Source organism: Malaya genurostris, chromosome 3 (genome assembly GCF_030247185.1).
Source record: "Malaya genurostris strain Urasoe2022 chromosome 3, Malgen_1.1, whole genome shotgun sequence".
In the NCBI taxonomy this organism is placed as follows: Eukaryota; Metazoa; Arthropoda; class Insecta; order Diptera; family Culicidae; genus Malaya; species Malaya genurostris.
This window is the reverse complement of record NC_080572.1, coordinates 89,023,264-89,046,479: the sequence shown is the minus strand read 5'-3', so window position 1 is coordinate 89,046,479 and position 23,216 is coordinate 89,023,264. Positions and strand designations below refer to the sequence as shown.

The 23,216-nt window shown below is 37.9% G+C and overlaps 1 protein-coding gene across 1 annotated transcript in view; it reads left to right on the top strand.

The window, feature by feature from the left end:
* LOC131439405 (protein stum) overlaps window positions 1-23,216 on the top strand; it is a 215,749-nt gene that overhangs the window by 105,818 nt on the left and 86,715 nt on the right. The window lies entirely within an intron of this gene.

Sequence of the window (23,216 nt, the reverse complement as noted above, 5' to 3'; positions counted from 1 at the left end):
GAATATGGTGGATGAGGAAACAGATCGGAGCCCAATTCGTTCAATTTAGCCATTCTTTTTATTGACTTGTGGCACGGTGCATTGTCTTGGTTAAAGATAATTGTTGCTTCCTCGTATGAGACTGTTTATTCGATTTCGCTCTTTAAACGCATCAATAATTCGATAAAATGATCACTTTTGATGGTACTTTCCTTTCTAAAATAGTCGATGTTAATTATACTCGACCATCTAAAAACTGACGCTATAATTGTTCCGGCTACCTGTTGCGTTTTTGGATGGCTTTCTCCGTCTGACTGCGGATATGACTCCGGAGAAAAATGTTGGATCCATGTTTCGTCCATTGTTTCATACCAACGCAAGAAATCCTTTTTATTACGACTAGAACAGTGCCAAACTGGATCGTTGATGCCTTGTTGCTTTTGTTCTATTGTGAGCGAACATGGCACCCATTTGGAAAAGACCAAATTCATGCTCAGATTTTCGCGTAAGATCGTAAAAGCATATCCAGTTGATGTGCTAACCATCTCAACACATCTAATCTCACGAGCTTTGATTTTGCGTTCATCCAACACGGTTGTCAAAACTTGCCTAATTTTGTTCCGTCTGGATGACGAAACACCAGAATTCTTTGTTTTTAACGGATCCGACTGCGAGTAACATTTCTCGACCTATTGCTGAGTGCTGAGCTAGCGTCTTTTAAGAAGCAATGTTTTATCCAGTGTTGCTAGTAGAGCGAGAGTCCAGTGCACGCAGCACATTTTCGAGCGATAACGAGACGTATTCTGTCTTACTCGCACTCCTTCGCGTACGCTTATGGGTGACTCACAACACGGTACATTTTGAACACGAGTGGTGTTTTCTTTTTGGTGCGATGAGTGAGAGTCAGCAGGAGTAAACACTTACTGCGAGTGGGTTGCTGCTGCGAGTCAGTCCACAATCTTTCATATCATGTTAGGAATAACTCCAAGAGCGAGTCCATATCTACACACATGGAGTGTGAGCACTCTTCCAGTGTACTGGCAGTGTGCTGCGCACGGTAGTTTTTTGGCAAATCGAAGCTTATGCGAGCACCATGATAGTCGCTGGAGTGTGCTACAACTTGATCCCAGTTAAGGGCACTCCGCATTCGGCCGATCCGAGCTCTCCGGCGTTGACTTTTTCTCTCTTCGGCTGTGGCTGAGCACGGGCGTGCGCATGTATAGGTACGCCGGATCCGACACAGTTGCTACGCTGCGAAAAGCTCGGTGAGGAATATCGTTGCCAAAGATATGATTTTTATGTCGGGTCCGGCGTACCTATACATGCGCACGCCGGCAGCTCAGTCATAACCGAAGAGCGAAAAAAAGATCGGCGATGGCAATGTCGGCTGAATGCGGTTTGACCTTAACGCTGCTGATGTATTTCACAGCTTCTCGAAAAAATAAAAAGAGCGGATACGATTTTCACTAGCAGATGACAATATTCACATGTCGAAATTCCAATACCCAATAGCAGCATGCAATGCAAATACAGTAAAAGAACATTCTGAATATTGATTACCGAGAAAAACACTTCGTTTTAATTCCAGGATTGTTTTACTCTCATGGTCTAATTGGAGTAAACCCAATTAAACGCTATTTAGTATGAATTTTATTTATAGAAGTAACAGGAGTTCAGGGTTTTGCGCAGTGTTTGAAACAGCCCTCCTGTGAGGGGCTGGTTTGAACGATTGTTTGTGTTCGTTCTAGTCCTGTACTCCTGTTAATTCTCTGTACGAAATTCAAGTAAATAGCGGTAATATGGTTGAAACTGCTACATGAAACATGGTTTGTGATTAGATTTTTAGTATTGTCGTTATAATAACGAAAAACGAATGGAACCTCAACGCAGCAATAGAACTTAGAGTTCGAATAAGAGTTCGTGTGGGAGCGAAAGAGCGAGTGGGAGCGAAAGAGCTAGTGGGAGCGAAAGAGCGAGTGAGAGCGAAAGAGCGAGTGGGAGCGAAAGAGCGAGAAGGAGTTTTCATGTGTGTAATAATCAAAGAGTAAGCAAAAGGTGCGAGAGTGGAAGAGCAACGAGTGCAGTAGGAGTGTGCATGCTTGTCTGTACACGTGAGGGCCAAAGTTAGCACGACTGATGTGTAGAATGTTTGATCGTCACTAACCAGTTAAGAATGCCGTAGAGCAATCATGTGAAAAAAATGTGTGTGGAGCACGCTCACAGGAGAGTCTTTGATGTTTAGGTGGCACACGAGAGAGCAGAATGTGTGCAATTTGAATGAGCTTAGCAACACTGGTTTTATCAATACAAGAAATTCATCATGTCTATTTTTTCGTAAATTAATAAGTAACGTCACTTATATGTCGGTAGGAGGTGTGTACCGTACAAAAAATTAACCATCTGGGCTTAACATGTTTCACCGGCCCTGCTTCATGGTAATACCACAAACGAATTTCCAGACATGACAGTCACGATCTTTTTTTGGCGCACATCTACGGTCCTCCATGAAACTGGCATCAATGGTGATAAAATGGTTGCACTGTTGAGTTCCCATCATCACATTTATAACACAAATGTCAAACCAGTGAGAACCTTTCGATTCGTTAGCTCATTTGTTTATATTGAGATTTTATGGTACACTTAATATTTTGTTTGTTTTGATGTAATCAGCTAACACCATGATCTCTCGTGTATTTAAATTAATAGCGAAGAGGACAGTTCACAGAAGATATGAATCACACACACAAACACAAACACAAACACAAACACAAACACAAACACAAACACAACACAAACACAACACAAACACAAACACAAACACAAACACAAACACAAACACAAACACAAACACACAACACAAACACAACACACACAAACACAAACACAAACACAAACACAAACACAAACACAACCACACAACACAAACACAAACACAAAACACAAACACAAACACAACACAAAACACAAACACAAACACAAACACAAACACAACACACACAAACACAAACACAAACACAAACACAACACAAACACAAACACAAACACACAACACAAACACAAACACAACACACAAACACAAACACAACACAAACACAAACCACAAACACAAACACAACACAACACCAAACACAAACACAACACAAACACAAACACAACACAAACACAAACCACACACACAAACACAAACACAAACACAAACACAAACACAAACACAAACACAAACACAAACACAAACACAAACACAAACACAAACACAACACAACACACAAACACAAACACAAACACAAACACAAACACAAACAACAACACAAACACAAACACAAACACAAACACAAACACAAACACAAACACAAACACAAACACAAACACAAACACAAACACAAACACAAACACAAACACAAACACAAACACAAACACAAACACAAACACAAACACAAACACAAACACAAAACACAAACACAACACAAACACAAACACAAACACAAACACAAACACAAACACAAACCAAACACAAACACAAACACAAACACAAACACAAAACACAAACACAAACACCAAACACAACACAAACACAAACACAAACACAAACACAAAACACAAACACAAACACAAACACAAACACAAACACAAACACAAACACAAACACAAACACAAACACAAACACAAACACAAACACAAACACAAAACACAAACACAAACACAAAACACAAACACAAACACAAACACAAACACAAAACACAAACACAAACACAAACACAAACACAAACACAAACACAAACACAAACACAAACACAAACCAAACAAAACACAAACACAAACACAAACACAAACACAAACACAAAACACACAGCACAAAACACAAACACAAACACGAGAGAGTGAGTGTGTGTGTGTGTGTGTGTATGTGTGTGTGTGTAGTGTGTGTGAGAGAGAGAGAGAGAGAGAGAGTGAAGAGAGAGAGAGAGAAGACAAAACGATTGCACTTCGCAGTAAAAGCTGTTGAAAATTTGATTTTGAACTATACAGTATGAGGTGTTCATTTTTTTGCTGGTTCTCGTTATTTTCTTCCTTGGAGGCAGAGATGTCTATCTCCTCTGTGTGACGAAGAGCAAGCAAAATTTCTCCCCCTCGCACTGACAACTTCAACGAGAGCTCTTCTCTTTCACATTTATACACCGCTGTTGTGTAAGTGTGCACGCATCATGAGTGCGTTTGTTTATTTCCTTTTACCTCTTCCACTGAATCGCACCAAAGTGCTAGAGCATTAGCTAATAAATTCTCTGAGGAGGACGCAGATACTTTCACAGAGGTGTACACGCCGGTGAGCACTCTGCTGTATGGTTTTCGTAGATGAAGCGTGGACACGCAAAATCAGCAAAATAAAACAATTTATCGTAAAATTTTCGGTTTTCCTTGCAAATTTTTCATAGCAAGGCCAGATCTACTCTCTTTTAATTGAAGTTCACAGAAGTGTTCGCTCACAATCACGCGCCAGTGGTCACTTGGGTGTATTTAGACGAGAGCGCGTGTGAGCGATTCATGCGAAGAGAATGTGTTTCACTCGCGCCAGCTGCTTTAACCACAAGCACACACTCAAATGCTGTCTATTCGACACTGAGAAGAAGTGCGCTTTCCTCTTTGTGCGGTGCTTCGTTTTTTTCATCCTTGGTGTGGCAAAAATCTGACTCTAGCGTGTATAACTCTGGTGAAATGCCATCTCTGCTTGGAGGTGAGGTTTTCGTTGCCATCTAGCGAATGAACGGGGAGCATTGATTCGGCATCACTGTTGTTGGCGGAATAATCGTTACTTTTTGCCCAGGCGTTGGGTAAGTTGTTAGCTGCAGCTGGTGTTCCTTAATTAATCAATATTGCTTCATTTATACCCGGCTTTAAGCTAAGCATTTTAATATACTACTTATGCCACCCACAGAATAAGCACACAAGCTGTCAAAGTTGACAAAGGTAAGCGACTTGGCTATGATAAGCAGGGCTTGTATTGTGAATCCTCAAACGAACGAAGCAACAAAAAAAAACACCCGCTGTGAAAACTTTGCTTGACATAACTGAATGAGAGACCTATATTAGAGAAATTAGGATGCGTGAGAGTATATGCTACTGAGCAGACCCGTTAACTATGCTGTCAGTCTCAGTCAACTAAGCAATCCATGGCAATGCAATGAAATTCATTCTCGTTATTACTATACGAGAAGAACTTTGCTTCACGGCGTGCTACAAGAAGCAAGGCCATACAGGCAATATTTACGGTGTTTTTAAGTGTAGGTTTACAGAAATCATTTTTGGACATAATGTTTGTACTCCAAGACCCAATTTGATCGTATTTCAAAAATATTTCAAACATTGTATAGCAAGGATGGCTTTTATCGTATCTAAGAACGTTCACCGGCAACTCTTCAACGATTGAATCAGTGCCATCAAAGAGAAACGGAAATAATCGCAACAACAAAAACCTGGCATGGCTCGTTTAACATAGAATCGACACCAGTGCGAGAGCGAATTTCTCTCGATGACATTTCTGAGAATCGAAGGTTAGCACGCTGCTGTGGGGATGGGGATCCTCTCTGAAGCAACAAACGGTCGCTTATTCTTGTTTCGCGATCCGATTCTGCATGGGCAGTGGATAATTGCGATAGAATCATTTTACTATTGCCGCTTATTCTATGTTCATATAACCTTTGTATAAGTTGTGTCTATGAAAATGTCTGTGAATGCTCCACACAAGGGTTTTGAAATATTGTAACCTAGTATGAGAAACATCAAGTTGAATCATCGATTCGATTTTCTGCGATAATTGTCAACTTGCGATTCTCTCTTGGGAAATTCCACACAGCAACGATTATTATCAGATTGTAAATTTTTTTTAAGGGTGTGAAATACTCAGAGTATGAAGTGGAGCGAAGAAATGTAGCAAAATTCTCTCAAGGTTCATGCATTGAGAGACTCGAGTTCTTGCAGCATCTTCTGCCGGACTGAAAATGTTGTATACAATATAGATAGCAATATAGCAGCTTCTGTCAAATTTTCGGCAATCACCAACCAAAATGTTGTATAGTATAAATTTTGCATTTGAGTCCGTTTTCAAAACGATCAATTTTTTTCTTGTATGTTTATACTGTGTATATATCTTAGAAACACAAAAAAAAACAAATGTTTATTCAATTAACATTCATCGGAACAACATGATTTGTCTTATTGCATTGAAGTAAATGTACACGTTTAATATCAAGATGCATTTGCTTCTTAAACAAACCTTCAAGTTCTCGTATCGAAGGTCGAATTTTGCACTGCCTGAAATCAACAACAATTGTATTCTTTCGTAGTGGCTGCAGTAGCTTTTGTTCGTTTTGTTCACTCATTTCGAGATCGTTCTATTGTTCACTACACAATACTGTACTTGGTTTCTTCCGTCCCGAACGTACACTGATAAAAATTTGCACGATCGATTCATGTGTAAACACCACTTTAATTAAATATTCCTTTTCATATCAATACCTAACCAAAGTGATTTGTTTCAAGATTTCATGTTCAAATTCACTAAGATGCGAGATTAGATTATAAACACTTCATTTTCTAGTGGAAATTAGTACAGCACAAATGTACAGGGTCCGCCATGTAACTTTTTTTTCAAACATGCAATAAAACACACACTGTTCATCCGATTTCAAAATTTATTTTTTCATATTAAAGTACAATCCTTCCGGTTAATTGTGGAATATAATTTCATTCAAATGGCTGTCTCGGCTGGCCTTGCAGTACGTCATACGGTCGGTCCAGTTTTTAAGTACATTTTCGATTGTATGCAGCTTTATTTCAGCTATGGCTGCACGAATGTTGTCTTTCAAGGCTTGAATTGTCTCTGGCTTGTCTACATAACACTTATCTTTGACGGCCCACCAAAGATAATAGTCTAACGGCGTCAAATCACAGCTCCGAGGCGGCCAAACGACATCCGAATTTCGACTGATAATTCGATCTTCGAAGACTGTGCGCAGAAGATCGATCGTAGCGTTGGCTGTGTGGCTCGGAGCGCCGTCTTGTTGGAACCAAATGGTGTCCAAGTCTTCCTCTTCAAGTAACGGGAAGAACCAATTGCTAATCATGGCGCGGTAGCGCTCGCCATTGACCGTGGAGACGGGTTTTCCGTTCCCCAGATGCGACAATTTTGCTTATTAGCATACCCTCCGAGCTGAAAATGGGCCTCATTCGAGAAGATGATTTTTTCGCACACATTCCGCAACATTACCATGTTTTTCAAAGTAAAACTGCACTATCTTCACGCGTTCCTCAAGCGTATACACAACCATTTTCGTTCAACGGAAGGATAAAACTAAGTTTCTGTCAAATCAGAAGTGACATTAAGGTTACCAATGTCGAAATAACTGCTAGTTCAAAAAAAAAAGTTACATGGCGGACCCTGTATATGCAAAACACTTGATTCGGTCGACTCTGTTTCAATTGAAATCTATGTGAAAACTGTGTGACATTCACATGAAATGCATATAGATTCTAGAGGTAACGATATATGAGATCGTTTTTAAGTGCATTTCATATAAACGTAGCATGATTGCCACACGGAAAGACCGAAATCAGCATTTTGGCGAAAAAATTAGTTGAATTTCTGATTTCAGTTAGTTATTTTTTGAGACAACTTAAAAAAATCTTACTTGTGCTAATTTAAATTTATTATTCTCATTCCCCTAATAATAATAATGAAATATTTGTTGAAATGACTATTTTTTTAGTTGAATTCACCAATGCTGTCATTTCTCAGCTAGAAACACTTCATTTCCATTCAACTTTTTTAGTTTTTTAGTTGAATTAGAGAAATAAAACGTTGTTTTCTACCAACATAAATGGTTGAATAGGCTTCTGAAATTTGCAGCTCTATGGCGCACTGTCACCGAAAAAACGTTAACGTCTTTATGACTACTAGCCACTAGATGGCACACTACTACCGAAAAAAAAAATTCAGTCGCGGTTGTCTTTTCTATATTGGCAGGTATAAATACGATGTTGTATTGGAGAAAAAGACATAAACGAAACATGAGCTTCTTTTTACAAATTTTTCTTCTAAAACGCTGTTTTCTTCATTCGACTTCGCGAAATCGACTCACTCACTGATAACTTTGAGCACTCGGAAAACAAAAACCGAATACAAGTAGTACACCGGACGGCGTAGCCCAGAAGGTTGAAAGATACCAAAAACATCATTTGACATATACAATTAGAGTGCAACATTCGAAACTCACTTCACTGTTCCGCGTAAAAACATTATTACGCACAATCGCTTCAAAAGCGCACAAATTCTGAATAAATACACTTTCCACTAAGAGTTTACGTCATTTTTACATATTAGTTTAGAAATTTATATGTGGATATATCGTAACACATGCGAAAAACATCAAAACAATTTGAAAGCAGTTTCAACAAGACTGTCCTTTTTAGTTTTTTAATGGATTGCTTTGCTTTGACACTTCTCATGAGTGCTTAAAGCAGTTCAAATTGAACTGCCATCTCGTGCCTAGCAGTTCAACTTAAACCGCTAAGCAGACGCAAAATTTGCACTACTTATGCAACCCTCAAACAATATTAACACAAGTGCTATATTATTTCTGACGTCTCAGGCATAAACGAGTGACGGCTTATTACTGGCAGTTGCAGTACGTCATACGGTCGGTCCAGTTTTTAAGTACATTTTCGATTGTATGCAGCTTTATTTCAGCTATGGCTGCACGAATGTTGTCTTTCAAGGCTTGAATTGTCTCTGGCTTGTCTACATAACACTTATCTTTGACGGCCCACCAAAGATAATAGTCTAACGGCGTCAAATCACAGCTCCGAGGCGGCCAAACGACATCCGAATTTCGACTGATAATTCGATCTTCGAAGACTGTGCGCAGAAGATCGATCGTAGTGTTGGCTGTGTGGCACGGAGCGCCGTCTTGTTGGAACCAAATGGTGTCCAAGTCTTCCTCTTCAAGTAACGGGAAGAACCAATTGCTAATCATGGCGCGGTAGCGCTCGCCATTGACCGTGGAGACGGGTTTTCCGTCCCCCAGATGCGACAATTTTGCTTATTAGCATACCCTCCGAGCTGAAAATGGGCCTCATTCGAGAAGATGATTTTTTCGCACACATTCCGCAACATTACCATGTTTTTCAAAGTAAAACTGCACTATTTTCACGCGTTCCTCAAGCGTATACACAACCATTTTCGTTCAGCGGAAGGATAAAACTAAATTTCTGTCAAATCTGAAGTGACATTAAGGTTACCAATGTCGAAATAACTGCTAGTTCAAAAAAAAAGTTACATGGCGGACCCTGTATATGCAAAACACTTGATTCGGTCGACTCTGTTTCAATTGAAATCTATGTGAAAACTGTGTGACATTCACATGAAATGCATATAGATTCTAGAGGTAACGATATATGGGATCGTTTTTAAGTGCATTTCATATAAACGTAGCATGATTGCCACACGGAAAGACCGAAATCAGCATATTGGCGAAAAAATTAGTTGAATTTCTGATTTCAGTTAGTTATTTTTTGAGACAACTTAAAAAAATCTTACTTTTGCTAATTTAAATTTATTATTCTCATTCCCCTAATAATAATAATGAAATATTTGTTGAAATGACTATTTTTTTAGTTGAATTCACCAATGCTGTCATTTCTCAGCTAGAAACACTTCATTTCCATTCAACTTTTTTAGTTTTTTAGTTGAATTAGAGAAATAAAACGTTGTTTTCTACCAACATAAATGGTTGAATAGGATTCTGAAATTTGCAGCTCTATGGCGCACTGTCACCGAAAAAACGTTAACGTCGTTATGACTACTAGCCACTAGATGGCACACTACTACCGAAAAAAAAAATTCAGTCGCGGTTGTCTTTTCTATATTGGCAGGTATAAATACGATGTTGTATTGGAGAAAAAGACATAAACGAAACATGAGCTTCTTTTTACAAATTTTTCTTCTAAAACGCTGTTTTCTTCATTCGACTTCGCGAAATCGACTCACTCACTGATAACTTTGAGCACTCGGAAAACAAAAACCGAATACAAGTAGTACACCGGACGGCGTAGCCCAGAAGGTTGAAAGATACCAAAAACATCATTTGACATATACAATTAGAGTGCAACATTCGAAACTCACCTCACTGTTCCGCGTAAAAACATTATTACGCACAATCGCTTCAAAAGCGCACAAATTCTGAATAAATACACTTTCCACTAAGAGTTTACGTCATTTTTACATATTGGTTTAGAAATTTATATGTGGATATATCGTAACACATGCGAAAAACATCAAAACAATTTGAAAGCAGTTTCAACAAGACTGTCCTTTTTAGTTTTTTAATGGATTGCTTTGCTTTGACACTTCTCATGAGTGCTTAAAGCAGTTCAAATTGAACTGCCATCTCGTGCCTAGCAGTTCAACTTAAACCGCTAAGCAGACGCAAAGTTTGCACTACTTATGCAACCCTCAAACAATATTAACACAAGTGCTATATTATTTTTGACGTCTCAGGCGTAAACGAGTGACGGCTTATTACTGGCCGTCGCAGAATGTGAACATTTAGGTGTTTTGTTGGTTTGTGCAAAAAGCACATATTTTGTTTCTATTTCTTCGCGTTTCGCCTTCGGCTCGTCAGTGCTTAAAGCAGTTCAAATTGAACTGCCATCTCGTGCCTAGCAGTTCAACTTAAACCGCTAAGCTTAGCTGTGCTTTTTGCACAAACCAACAAAACCCCTAAATGTTCACATTCTGCGACGGCCAGTAATAAGCCGTCACTCGTTTACGCCTGAGACGTCAGAAATAATATAGCACTTGTGTTAATATTGTTTGAGGGTTGCATAAGTAGTGCAAACTTTGCGTCTGCTTAGCGGTTTAAGTTGAACTGCTAGGCACGAGATGGCAGTTCAATTTGAACTGCTTTAAGCACTGACGAGCCGCAGGCGAAACGCGAAGAAATAGAAACAAAATATGTGCTTTTTGCACAAACCAACAAAACCCCTAAATGTTCACTTCTCATGAGTTTTTGGCTAATAAACTTGTTAATAAAACCAATTTCATTTTTGTTTTCTTTGTGCTGTCCTTTAGCAATGATGGTGATAGATAAATAGATACAAATATTCTGATTTTAATAACAAAATTTGTTGTCAATGAGAATTTTGTGTTGGATTGAAATATTGTTGGTTTTTGTCCAGGATATTCGCCAGCTAAACACATTCTCTAAAAATAAGAGTTTTTTTCAGCAAAGTAAATTCTCAATTTTAACTAATTTCATAGATATTTTGGAAATTTGGTTGTTAAAATCAACTAATTCAAAAACAGTAATACGAATTAGGCGCAGAGCTGATTTCGGTTGTTCCATGCACTAAATATCAACAGATTTTACACTCATTTTATGAGTTAAGTGTTTATTTTCATGAACTTCATGTGTTCTATAAGCAGTGATAGATCGAACGCTTTGCACATGATGCTAGCATGCAAATTATTTTCAGTGTAAGCGGTTTTGTTTTATCGACTGACTTGGATAAGATGTGAAAGCGAACTGGAAATGTTATGGTTGTTTTTAATTGGAATACGTCTTACTTTACGGCGACTTTTCAAAATTCGCCCTGAGGAAGAATGGGTAGAACATAATCATGAATATCTCGAGTCTTACTAAACGCATCAACATAATTCATTCTCCATGTCATCAGAAATACGATCAGCAATTTATGATGAAATTTCCAACAATGTGAGACAATCATAAATAACTCAAAGCTCATATCGGTTCCGATATTTAACTGGGCGAGTATAAAAGGTGATCGAAAATCGATCATTTCTTCTTGTGCGTTAGACAGAACTCAACGACGTGACGAGGACCTTCCACCAACGCTGCAAAAACAGACCTCATATGGATTGAATTCTGGAACTGCATTAAAAACTGAATTGTTGAACTGAATTCAAATCCTGGATTCCAGTCCACCTGATATTTAGTTCAACCTGGATTTTAAGCTTAATTTCAGGTCTAGTTGCAGAATTCAGATTCCAAAACAAATACAATGAAACAGAATCCTAATTCTGGATCCAGGAATTAGATTTTTGGAACTGATTTATTAACTAGGTTTAGGAAATGCGTTTAGTGCCTTTATGTTCGGAATACGATTCCAGAATTCTAATTCTGAAACAAAATTCAAGACATGAATTTCAGATCTGAACTCCGAACCTGAGTTTTGGAACTGACTTCTGAGCCAGAATATATTTCCTGGCAATCAGTTTCAGAATTTGATTCCTAAATCAGTTCTAGAATACAGGTTCAGGGTTCAGAACCTGCATGCTGGAACTGAATTCGGAACTAGATTTTGGAACTGAAAAAAGAAAAGCCTTGGTATTACATTCCTGTAGTGGAATTTGACCTTCTGTTTCAACAGACTTTGCAGCCAATTCAGAGTGTACGGAACCATTGTAGGGCTGGTGCTACGATTCTACTGACACTATGAATCCTTCCAGGTCGGGGCTCGAACATACGACAACTGGTTTGTAAGACCAGTGCCCTTTGCATTGAACCGTCAACCCGGGACATTTTGGAACTGAATTAAGTTTCTTTTTTCAGGTTCGAAATTCAAGTTTAGTTTCATTATTCCTGAACAACATTCATGAACCGAACTAACGATCAGGATTCCAATACTGAATTTTCCAGCTAAACCCTGTTCCAGATCTCGGATTTAGTTCTTGAGTTAAGTTTCAGTTCTTAAATACTTTTCCAAAATTTAGACTCTGGTGTAAATAAATGATGGCACAGAGTACTCAACATTTCGCAATTCTGCAAATCGATTCTTAGTAGAACCATCAGAACATTATCAAAGGATTATGCGAAGTTTTCCTCTAGTAAGTATTTAAATCCACAAAAAACTACTACTTCAACATTGTTTGTTGTATTTTTACTCTCCCTTGTTCCGTGTTATTGATTTGTATGGTCGAATATGAAACATTAAAAGTTGCAACATTCACACAATCAACTAATACGAACGATTATCTATATTCGGAAGTGTGAAAGAAGCATGTAAGTTTAATTTGTGTTCACGTCCTCCAGTTATGTCTGTAACATAATACTTCCGCCTTTTGTTTATTTATGACTTCTGGTGAGTCAGTGATTTTAATTTTTCGTTTTTTAACGATATCAAAATAACGAGGGAACTAGGAGAAAGAAAATGCAAAAATAATAGAGCCATAGTATTCAAAGAAGAAGAAAAAAATGATGCGGAGAAAAAGTGCAAAGGGTCATTTAAGTATAGTTTCTTGCAGCTAAACTCTTACCTTATACTAGAGGAGTCGAATTGATATGTCAGAAAGTCAAGGTAAAGGCCGTTTACCATTTGCTATCCGAACCAGTAAAAATAAGGTTTCAAGAAATTGTCACATTCACAATGTGCACATTCAATATAACCTCTTGTTTGATGCCAAACAAAAAAAATTAAATAAAAATCTTAATAACTATTCAATCTGTCAAAAGTTCAATTTTAAAATTTTCTCGAAGCTTCTGTAATAACTCTTGTCCCATGGTCTATAACGGCTTATTTCGTTTTTAGGTTAACGAACCTTTCGAGTACTTTTTATCGATCCGTTTTTACCTCCCTCGCGAAAATCGGAGCAGAGGAGAGTGAAAATAAAAACAGTGACCTCGTTCCAAGACCATTTGCCGTTCGAACCGGACTGCTGCTACCAAAGGAAATTATCGCTGCGGGAACGAAGATTCGCTTTTCGTATCCTTCAGAATTACGTTTATTTACAGGCTATCATGATCTTAGAATTCAAAGTGACAATCTATACATTTTTAAAACTAAATCGATAATAACTGTTTTCAACTACAACCACAAAAAAAACAAATTTCTATATCACTCGAATATTTTCAAAAATATATGTAAATTTATTAAAATTGTCTTGCTTATTTTTATAAATATTTAGTCCTATTTACAGGGTTGCACAAAGGAACCTGACACATTTTGTTCTCCGGTTAGACTGGAACCAAACAAGGGAGGGAGAAACCGAACACTGAAGAATGTCAGGTGTCAGGTTTCTTTGTGAAATCCTGTATTCTAATGGAGCAAAATGTGAATCAAGATTTCCGATTGTGAATCAGAAATCCGAACACCGTGAATTGAAAAATTGGGTAACGAAACTAAAAACGCTTCGTTCATTCTCAGTGCATTTAGCCAAGAACGGAGTTCGAGTGCTCCATTCGCATGAGAACAGGTGTAGCAACTTGTGCTAATTAACTCTCCGACAAGTCCCCGATCACAATGTAATATTCATACAGTTTTGTAATAGTATTAAATCCTACATTTTTTGGCTATTTTGTTTTCTGAGACTTGTTCAATTACTTACCTTGACGTACGACACAATTGTTAATAATTAGGTTTTCAAAAGCGGGGGAAAATATCTGTAACTATTCAATCATTTTAAAGTTTTTTTTTATCTACTTCTTGAAAAACCTGATGCGATCTTGCTCAAGATCACCTTAAGATTTATTTAAAATTGTTTACGTGGGCATACATAAAAACTATTCAAGTACGATCTAGAATTAAATATAGTGATCACGTAAATCATTTTAATTATATTAATCTATCTTTTAAATCTGAAAATATCGATAATTGAAGTAATTTTTGACACTTTTATGAATTTTGATTCCGAAAAATATTTTAATAGACATATATTATCGAATTGTGATATTCCCAATAAAGATCACTACTGATCTATTTTTTTAAGATCAGTTCATCAGTGATCTTTGAATCACATCGATCAAAATCAATACTAATCTGTGATGATTTTGAACTACTATTATCACTGATTCCTGTAAGATCAAAGTACTGTACGATTCGGTCAACTTTGAGCATTTGGAAGAAAATTTCATGCGAGCAAAATCAGACATGAGTGCCGATAGATTTACATCTAAAATCGTTGATCTCAATGAGGGACGTGAAAATTAGTGACACCAGTCTGCCCATACTCGCATATCAGTCCCATATCGATTTTTGCAAATTTTGAGTTTGCTTGAGGAATGAAATCTATTCTCAATATACCCTCAGAAATTGCAATACGAGTTGAGGGTTTGTTCAGTAAAATGTGGAAAAAATATTAACACATATCTGTCCCATATGCAAAGTATCCGCATATCAGTCCCATTCAGTGCAAATTTCAATAATTTCATTTGTTGCAATATTGGAATAGCAAAGGTGTATTACCGATATTTCATATAATAATACCATGATTTAGCATTAGATAGCACAATAAATCAAAAAATCCGGAAACAAAATTTGATCTTCTTTTTCTCGACATGCCAATTTTCCATACGGGACTGATATGCAAGTATGGGCAGAGTAATCCTACAGTAATTTTTAACAAAGGATAACGCGTGTCAATCAGACTGGAAAATTGCAAATTATGCATCTACAGGAAGTTTAATTATGGGTGATAAGGAATATTAAAGGAGTTTGTACATCAACTCGTTTAAGTCTTTATCACCAGAGTTGGGAAAAATGCCGGTTTAGTTACGGCACGGGTCACGAAGTTTCAACCCATGTTCTCCTTTGATACAAACCGTATTCTATTTCGCAACCTGTTGTTTCATAGCAATAGAATGAATACTGAATGAAAGAAAATGAATGATAGTTGAAGGTTTTATGAAAATAATCAGATTGGATCGTAATCCAATTGATAATGTTAATTTTACAGCTTTCGCTGCGCAATATCAACACGCAATGCAGTTCGGTTTTACATCTCCTCCAAGTCAGTCGACAAAACAAAACCGCTTATGTTGGAAACAGAAGAAACCAAGTACAGTATTGTGTAGTGAACAATAGACCTCGAAAATGAGTGAACCAAACGAACAAAAGCTACCGCCGACACGAAAGAATACAATTGTTGTTGACTTTAGGCAATGCAAAATTCGATCTTCGATACGAGAACTTGAAGGTTTGCTTAAGGAGCAAATGCAGCTGGACATTAAACGCGTGCATTTACTTCAATGCAATAAGACGAATAATGTTGTTTACATCCAGTTTTATAAAGAATTGGATGCAATTAAATTCGCAAAAGACAATAATAATGTGCATTATGTGGAGCACGAGAACATTAAGTACAACATTCCAGTATATATGGAAGATAGTGCTATAGAAGTACGTGTGCATGATCTTCCCTCAAGCGTCACCGATTCATATATTCGCAAAACTATGTCCCAATACGGAGAGGTTCTCTCTATCGAAAAAGAAAAGTGGAAGATTTTTTTCTCCGGCATTCTAAATGGCGTACGTGTATTACGCATACACTTGAAGAAGCCTATACCTTCTTATGTGATTTTCGGTCAAGATACAAGAATTCCGTGCAAATCACTTGTTACCTATGACAATCAGATGGCCACATGTAAGTATTGTCAAAAAGCTGTTCACTACGGTAAGCCATGTGATAAACTGGACAAGGAGACAACTACACCAAAGGACAACAGTGGTTCCGTCACACCAACCCAAAGCAATCCCAGTACACCTATGACAGTCACCAACAACAGTGAAGCATCTACTTCAACGAAACCATCCAACGTATCCCCTATAGAACAAAGTGCATTAACTGCAGTGAACAACTTACCATCCAACCAACCAGCAACAGCAAACAATGTACAACAAGGCTCATCTCCAGCAACTAGCAATGAAACCAACAACAATACCATCGATGTGGCAATGGATAGCGAGACGAACCACGCACTCCTGTTACTTCTGTGTGTGATATTCAAGCTAAATAGGGTAATATTATTCAACTCCATAGCACGCTTTGACATGTTTTTATTATAGTCATAATGTTTTTATTATAGTTATAATGTTAATATTATTAGCTGTTTTTATTGGTGATATTACTCCACCATGACGGTATTGCTGAATAAATTTCAAATACATTACGAAACATGGAATTTCGATGCGACCGACGAAATAAACTCACTTAACGAGTCTAAAATTATTGACATCGGATAATCCATATCCGATAAAATTGAGCTGTAATCAGTTTTGACATTAACGTCACTTATACCACTACATCACAGGAACTGTAAGTGACAGCCATTTGAACTTCAAGTCTGTTTAATGAACACAGAGTAGCATTAAAACGAACCGAACTTTGTTGAAATGTTGATTTCGAATCAGACAGTAATACTGATAACGATAAAGACGTTTATAAATTCTAATTAGAATCAAAATTTATCTTATCAAAAATCATTCGTTGCAGAATTTGTTATAATATCTACTATAAATATGTGATAAGAAATAATAATACTAACTATTTTTATTTGCTGTGAATCAAAAACTTTGCCTATTTCCACCCCTGGTTTAGGGCTATTACTGAATTTCGCATATGAGATAACTACTAAAACTGAGATGAATGGGGGTACGGTTACCCTATTCTAAAAAGGTAGAAATCTGTGTTATCCACGTAGTGGTGTGATAATGCCTTTTTCATATTATTCATATTTTCATAAACATCACTAGATGATTATTAAAAAAAAATCATTTAAAAATTGTGATGTTGTGATGTGAAGTGAACCCACCATCAGCTCAAGGACTTGCCAGTGGATGAGGGTAGGCTTACAGTTGCCCCGATATGACTCATCCATTCACCTTCTTACTATAGCTGTTACCAAAAAGCGAACAAAAAAGGGTTGGACGGATAAGTAAGCAGAGTCGCTTACTCGTATTCGGCGGGAATAAAAGATACTCTTTTAACCATAATATCTAGTGCATGGATGAAGCATACAGCAAATTTGAAAAGGGCGCGTCAGACTCATTTCAATCCTTCAATAGGAAATAAGTTTCCTTCAAATGACTTGGGCTGGCTATGTACAATTCCTCGTCCAATCATCAATTCGTCCGATGCCCTGATGCTCCCTCCCGTTACGTCGCCATGATAAATGTTTTATATTAATGTAATACAATTTAATGCAGTATGTAACACAATATAATATAATAAGGAAGGATTTGCCCCGATCCATGAAGGATTTGCCCCGATCCGGTAAGAAAACGGGTCCCAGCCAGCCCGGCCGGGACTTGAAAGTGGTTGAGTACATCAGGAAAAACCCATCAGCGTCGACGCGGGATTTGGCCAAGCAGTTTAACACTAGCATCGGGATGATTCAACGGATCAAAGTTCAGAACTCCCTGAAAACGTACAAGAAAAAGAAGGTGCCGAAAAAGTCCCTGGTACAGCAAGTTCAGGCCAAAACAAGAGCACGAAAACTGTATAACCGGATTCTACAGAATAAAGGCGGATGCATCCTGATCGACGACGAAACCTACGCCAAGGAAGACTCTCGAGCACTGCCCGGACCGCAATATTATACGAAATCGGTGTACCAGGACCTGGACGACGCTGACACCACGGTGGCGATGAAAACGTTTGGGCAGAAGGTGTTGGTCTGGCAAGCAATTTGAACCCATGGTTTGCGGTCGTCGATTTTCTTCACGAAGGGCACAATTAACGCCAAGGTGTACGAGGAAGAATGTTTGAAGAAGAGAATGCTACCATTGTACAGAAAGCATAAGGCCCTTCCTCTCTTCTGGCGGGATTTGGTTTCAGCCCACTACGCCAACTCCGTTCTACAGTGGTTGTCAAAAAATAATGTACAATTCGTGGAAAAAGACATCAACCCACCGAACTGCCCGGATCTTCGGCCAATCGAAAGGTATTGGGCAATTGTCAAGCGTCACTTTCGGAAGGAAGGTACAGTGTCCCAAAACATGCAGGAGTTAAAAAAAACTGGACAGCTGCCACCAGAAAAGTCACAAAAGCAACTGTGCAGCAAAATGAAAATTTTTCTACAATATATCAAAAACTGATGTAAAAATATGTTTTTTTTTTCGCTTTTTTATTCAATAATCAATGTTGCTAACTACTTTTCGATACACTCCTTATAATACAATGTAACATCGATGTCCTCCAAATCGAATCGGTTTTTTAAATCTAGAGTCAGAGGAATCTGACTCTGATGAAAATAGGGAAGGCACATCGTTTGTCACTCCTCAAGGTTCTGTTAAGAGGAAGAAATTACCCCAAATTACCAAAAAAGGCACCTAAAATTAAACCTTCCAAAAAAAATCCCGTGTTAAATCTAAAAAGCAAAATTTAAAAGCAAAGTTGTCAAATTCACAAACCAACCCATGAACTAGTACCAGAATAGACAATAATCCAGTGAGCTCCGTTTCACAGCCACATTCAATATTTCTGAACTTCTAAAGACCATCATAACGGCATTCCTTCCAATAGCTAGAACTTTTTTGAAGCAGTTATTAGCTCAATGGCCAATTCTTTGAGGGTTTGTATCATTTGATGGATAATTTATCATCCGCGGCAAATGATTCAATCACTGTCCTGCAGTGGAATTGTCGAAGCATCATGCCAAAACTTGATCCATTTAAAGTTTTATTGCATAGTCAAAAATGTAATGTGTTTGCTTTGTGTGAAACATGGCTTACATCGAACATAGCCTTAAATTTTAATGAATTTAACATTATTCGTCTCGATAGAGACTCTCTATATGGTGAAGTGCTTTTAAGAATTTAGAAATGCTATTCCTTTTATAGTTTAAACATTCCTTCTACTTCTAGTACAGTAGTTGTTGCTTGTCAAATAAACACTAAAGGAAAGGACATTTGCATTGCTTCGGTATATATTCCTCCAAAAGCTCAAGTTGGACAACGACAGTTTATTTATTTATTTCGTCAAGCAAATGTAGATTACATATAAATTGTTTACCATGTTCACTTACATACTACGCATTATTTCTATGACAAAGCTGAGATTTTATTTGATTTTTTGACATAGTAAGGTCAAGATGTTCGCAGTATTTATTGTAATGACGCATTATTCGATTGACTGGACTGTATTTTGCATAATTTGTTCTAGCATGTTTTTCTAAAAATAATTTCCTGGAACGTAGCTGACGGCTAGGTATATAAAAATTTAATTGCGATAATTATGGAGCTGATTGAATGCGTTGAAAAATAATATCGCTGATAAAATAAAGCATTGCAAAGTCGCGGCGTTCTTTAAGTGTTTGTATATTGATGAGCATGCAGCGTGCTTCATATGATGGTAGAGGAAATGCTGTCCTGTTTAATTTACGAAGTGTATATAAAAGAAATTGTTTTTGTATCGATCCAATGCGTTTAAGTCCTAACAGCAGTAGCAAATGCATTGCTAATTAAAATAAAATATTCCATATGATTTGACAAAAATATTGGCTGGATTAAATATCAAAGTAATTTTTCAAGTGTCTTAAATTCAATGGAAGAACTCCCCCTGCTGGAAGAATATGACTTCCTCGTTTGCTCGATTCTGGAGGCCGCAGAACGAGCCCAAACCAAACGATTTCTTGGTCCATCGTCTAACAGAAGGCCTCCAAAGGCCTCCAAACCCTTGGTGGGACAAAGAGTGCTCAGATGCTAAACACGCGAAACAAAATGCTTTCAAAATGTTTTTTAAACGATTAGAAGGAATTCCTCAGAAAATTGAAAAATAATTGGTTTTAGAAAACAAGTACAAGAGTATACTTCGGGCCAAGAAATGTAGCTATTGGAGACATTTTGTCGAAGGGTTGGAATAGGGCGAGACAAATGTGGAATCGTAACGTAGGAAATGAGAATGAGGAATACTTGAACCGATGGATATGTGACTTTGCATGGAAAGTTTGCCCAGACTTTGTTCCTACGCATAGCATTATTCGGGAGTGTCCTCCAGATAATGGTTCCATTGATAGCCCCTTTTCAATGAAGGAATTTTCTATAGCACTCTTGTCTTGCAACAATAACGCTCCTGGGTTAGACAGAATTAAATTCAACTTGATGAAGAATCAGCCCGACCTCGCAAAAAGACGTTTGTTGGAATTGTTCAACAAGTTTTTTGAGCATAATATTGTTTCACCTGACTGGAGGCAAGTGAAAGTTATCGCCATTCAAAAGCAGGGGAAACCAGCTTCCAATCACAACTCATATAGACCCATTGCAATGTTGGCCTGTATCAGAAAATTGTTCGAAAAAATTATTTTTCGACATCTCGACACTTGGGTCGAGATGAACGGCTTTTTATCAGATACAAAATTTCGTTTCCGTAGAAATAGAGGGACGAATGATTGCCTTGCATTACTTTCATACATTTGGCAACATACATGGGTCTCCCGCAAGGTTCATGCCTCAGTCCGCTCCTATATAATATTTACGTGAATGACATTGACAGCTGTCTAGTAACCCCATGCACACTAAGACAATTGGCAGATGATGTCGTGGTTTCAGTTACTGGACCCAAAGCTATTGATCTGCAAAAACCATTGCAAGATATCTTAAATAACTTGTCCGTTTGGGCTGTTCATCTGGGTATCGTATTCTCTGCAGAGAAAACAAAGTTTTCAGTCTTTTCAAGAAAGCACGATCCCGCGCAGCTTCGGCTTTATATGATGGGAAGAATGATCCAACAGGTTTTGACTTTAAAATATCTCGGGGTGTGGTTTGATTCCAAATGCACGTGGGAAGGACACATTAGGTTCCTGATAACAAAAGGCCAACAAAGAGTTAATTTGAGTTAACAGGATCTTGGTGAGGTGCTCATCCGAAAGATCTAATAAAATTGTATCAGACAACCATACTTTCAGTGATGGAATATGGATGCGTTTGCTTTCGTTCCGCTGCAAACTCTCATATTATCAAATTAGAGCGAATTCAATATCGTTGTTCGCGAATTACTTTAGGCTGCATGCATTCGACACATACAATGAGTCTTGAAGTTCTGGCGGGAGATCTTCCATTGAAAGATCGCTTTTGGGAGCTTTCATCACGACTGCTAATAAGATGTGAAGTACTGTATCCCCTGGTTATTAACAACTTCGAAAGACTACTCGAGCTTTAATCTCAAACAAGATTCATGACAGTATGTTTTAACCATATGTCACAGGAAATCAACCCTTCAAGATATATTCCTATCCGTGTCAGCCTCCTAAATATCCCTGACTCAACTTTATTTTTCGACACATCCATGCAGCACGAAGTGCGTGAAATCCCGGATCTCCCACGCTCGATAGAAATCCCAAAAATATATTCAAGTAGGTTCAGGAATATTGACTCTGAGAAACTGTTTTTCTAGGACGGATCAACAATTAAAAAGACTACTGGGTTTGTTCTGTTCACAAATAATGTTTCGGCCTCATTTAGGCTTCAAGAAGCTGCATATTTTTATAAAGCAGAGTTAGCAGCGTTCATTATAGTTTGAGTGTAATCGTCACGTTATCTACAATCCACTATTTTCTCTTTACAGATAGTCTGAGTGCATTTGAAGCCATTCGATTAAACAATACCTGGACGACATTTTGAATAATAATTATCAAATCACAATAGTTTCAGTGTTGGCTCATTGCTCCATTCCAGGCAATGAAACAGACGATATTTCAGCCAAACGGAGTGTTATTGAGAGTGATATAGCGTGTCTCGCCAAAGAACACCTGCCAGCTGGCAAACTTCTTGGGATAAAGGTGATCTGGATCGGTGGATGCATTGAATTATTCCTAAAATATCGACAAAGGCATGGTTCAAGGGACTGGATGTGTGTAGGGATTTTATTCGTGTGATTTTCAGAATCATGTCCAATCACTACACGTTAGATGCACATCTCCTTCGAATTGGACTTTTCGCGACTAATCATTGCGTTTGTGGCGAAGGTTGTCGCGATATTGATCATGTCGTTTGGACATGCGTGGAGTATCGTGATGTCAGATCTCAACTAATAAATTCCTTGCATACTCAAGGTAGACTATCCAATGTCCCAGTTCGCGAAATTCTTGCTTGTCATGACCTTTCTTACATGAAACTTATTTATCATTTCATTAAGTCCATTGGAGTCCCAATTTACGGGTGGCAACTAAAATTTTGGAATTTCTTTCTCAAGCTGTGAAAAATAGACAAACATACTTGGAGAAGATCTGATGTATTGAAATTAAAGATACATTGTTCATTGTTGAAAAAAATTAGTGAACATTTGAAAACGATCCGTAATCGAATGTTCGGCGAAGCTTCCGTTTGATGTCGGAACAGGAGCGTTGTGCGGCCTTCATGTCAACTTTGCGAATGCATCTCTTGATTCTACTAATCAACTGTTAGCAATTCGTGGCTCTCCAGTTATTTTTGTACACTAAGGAACTCAAAACCCC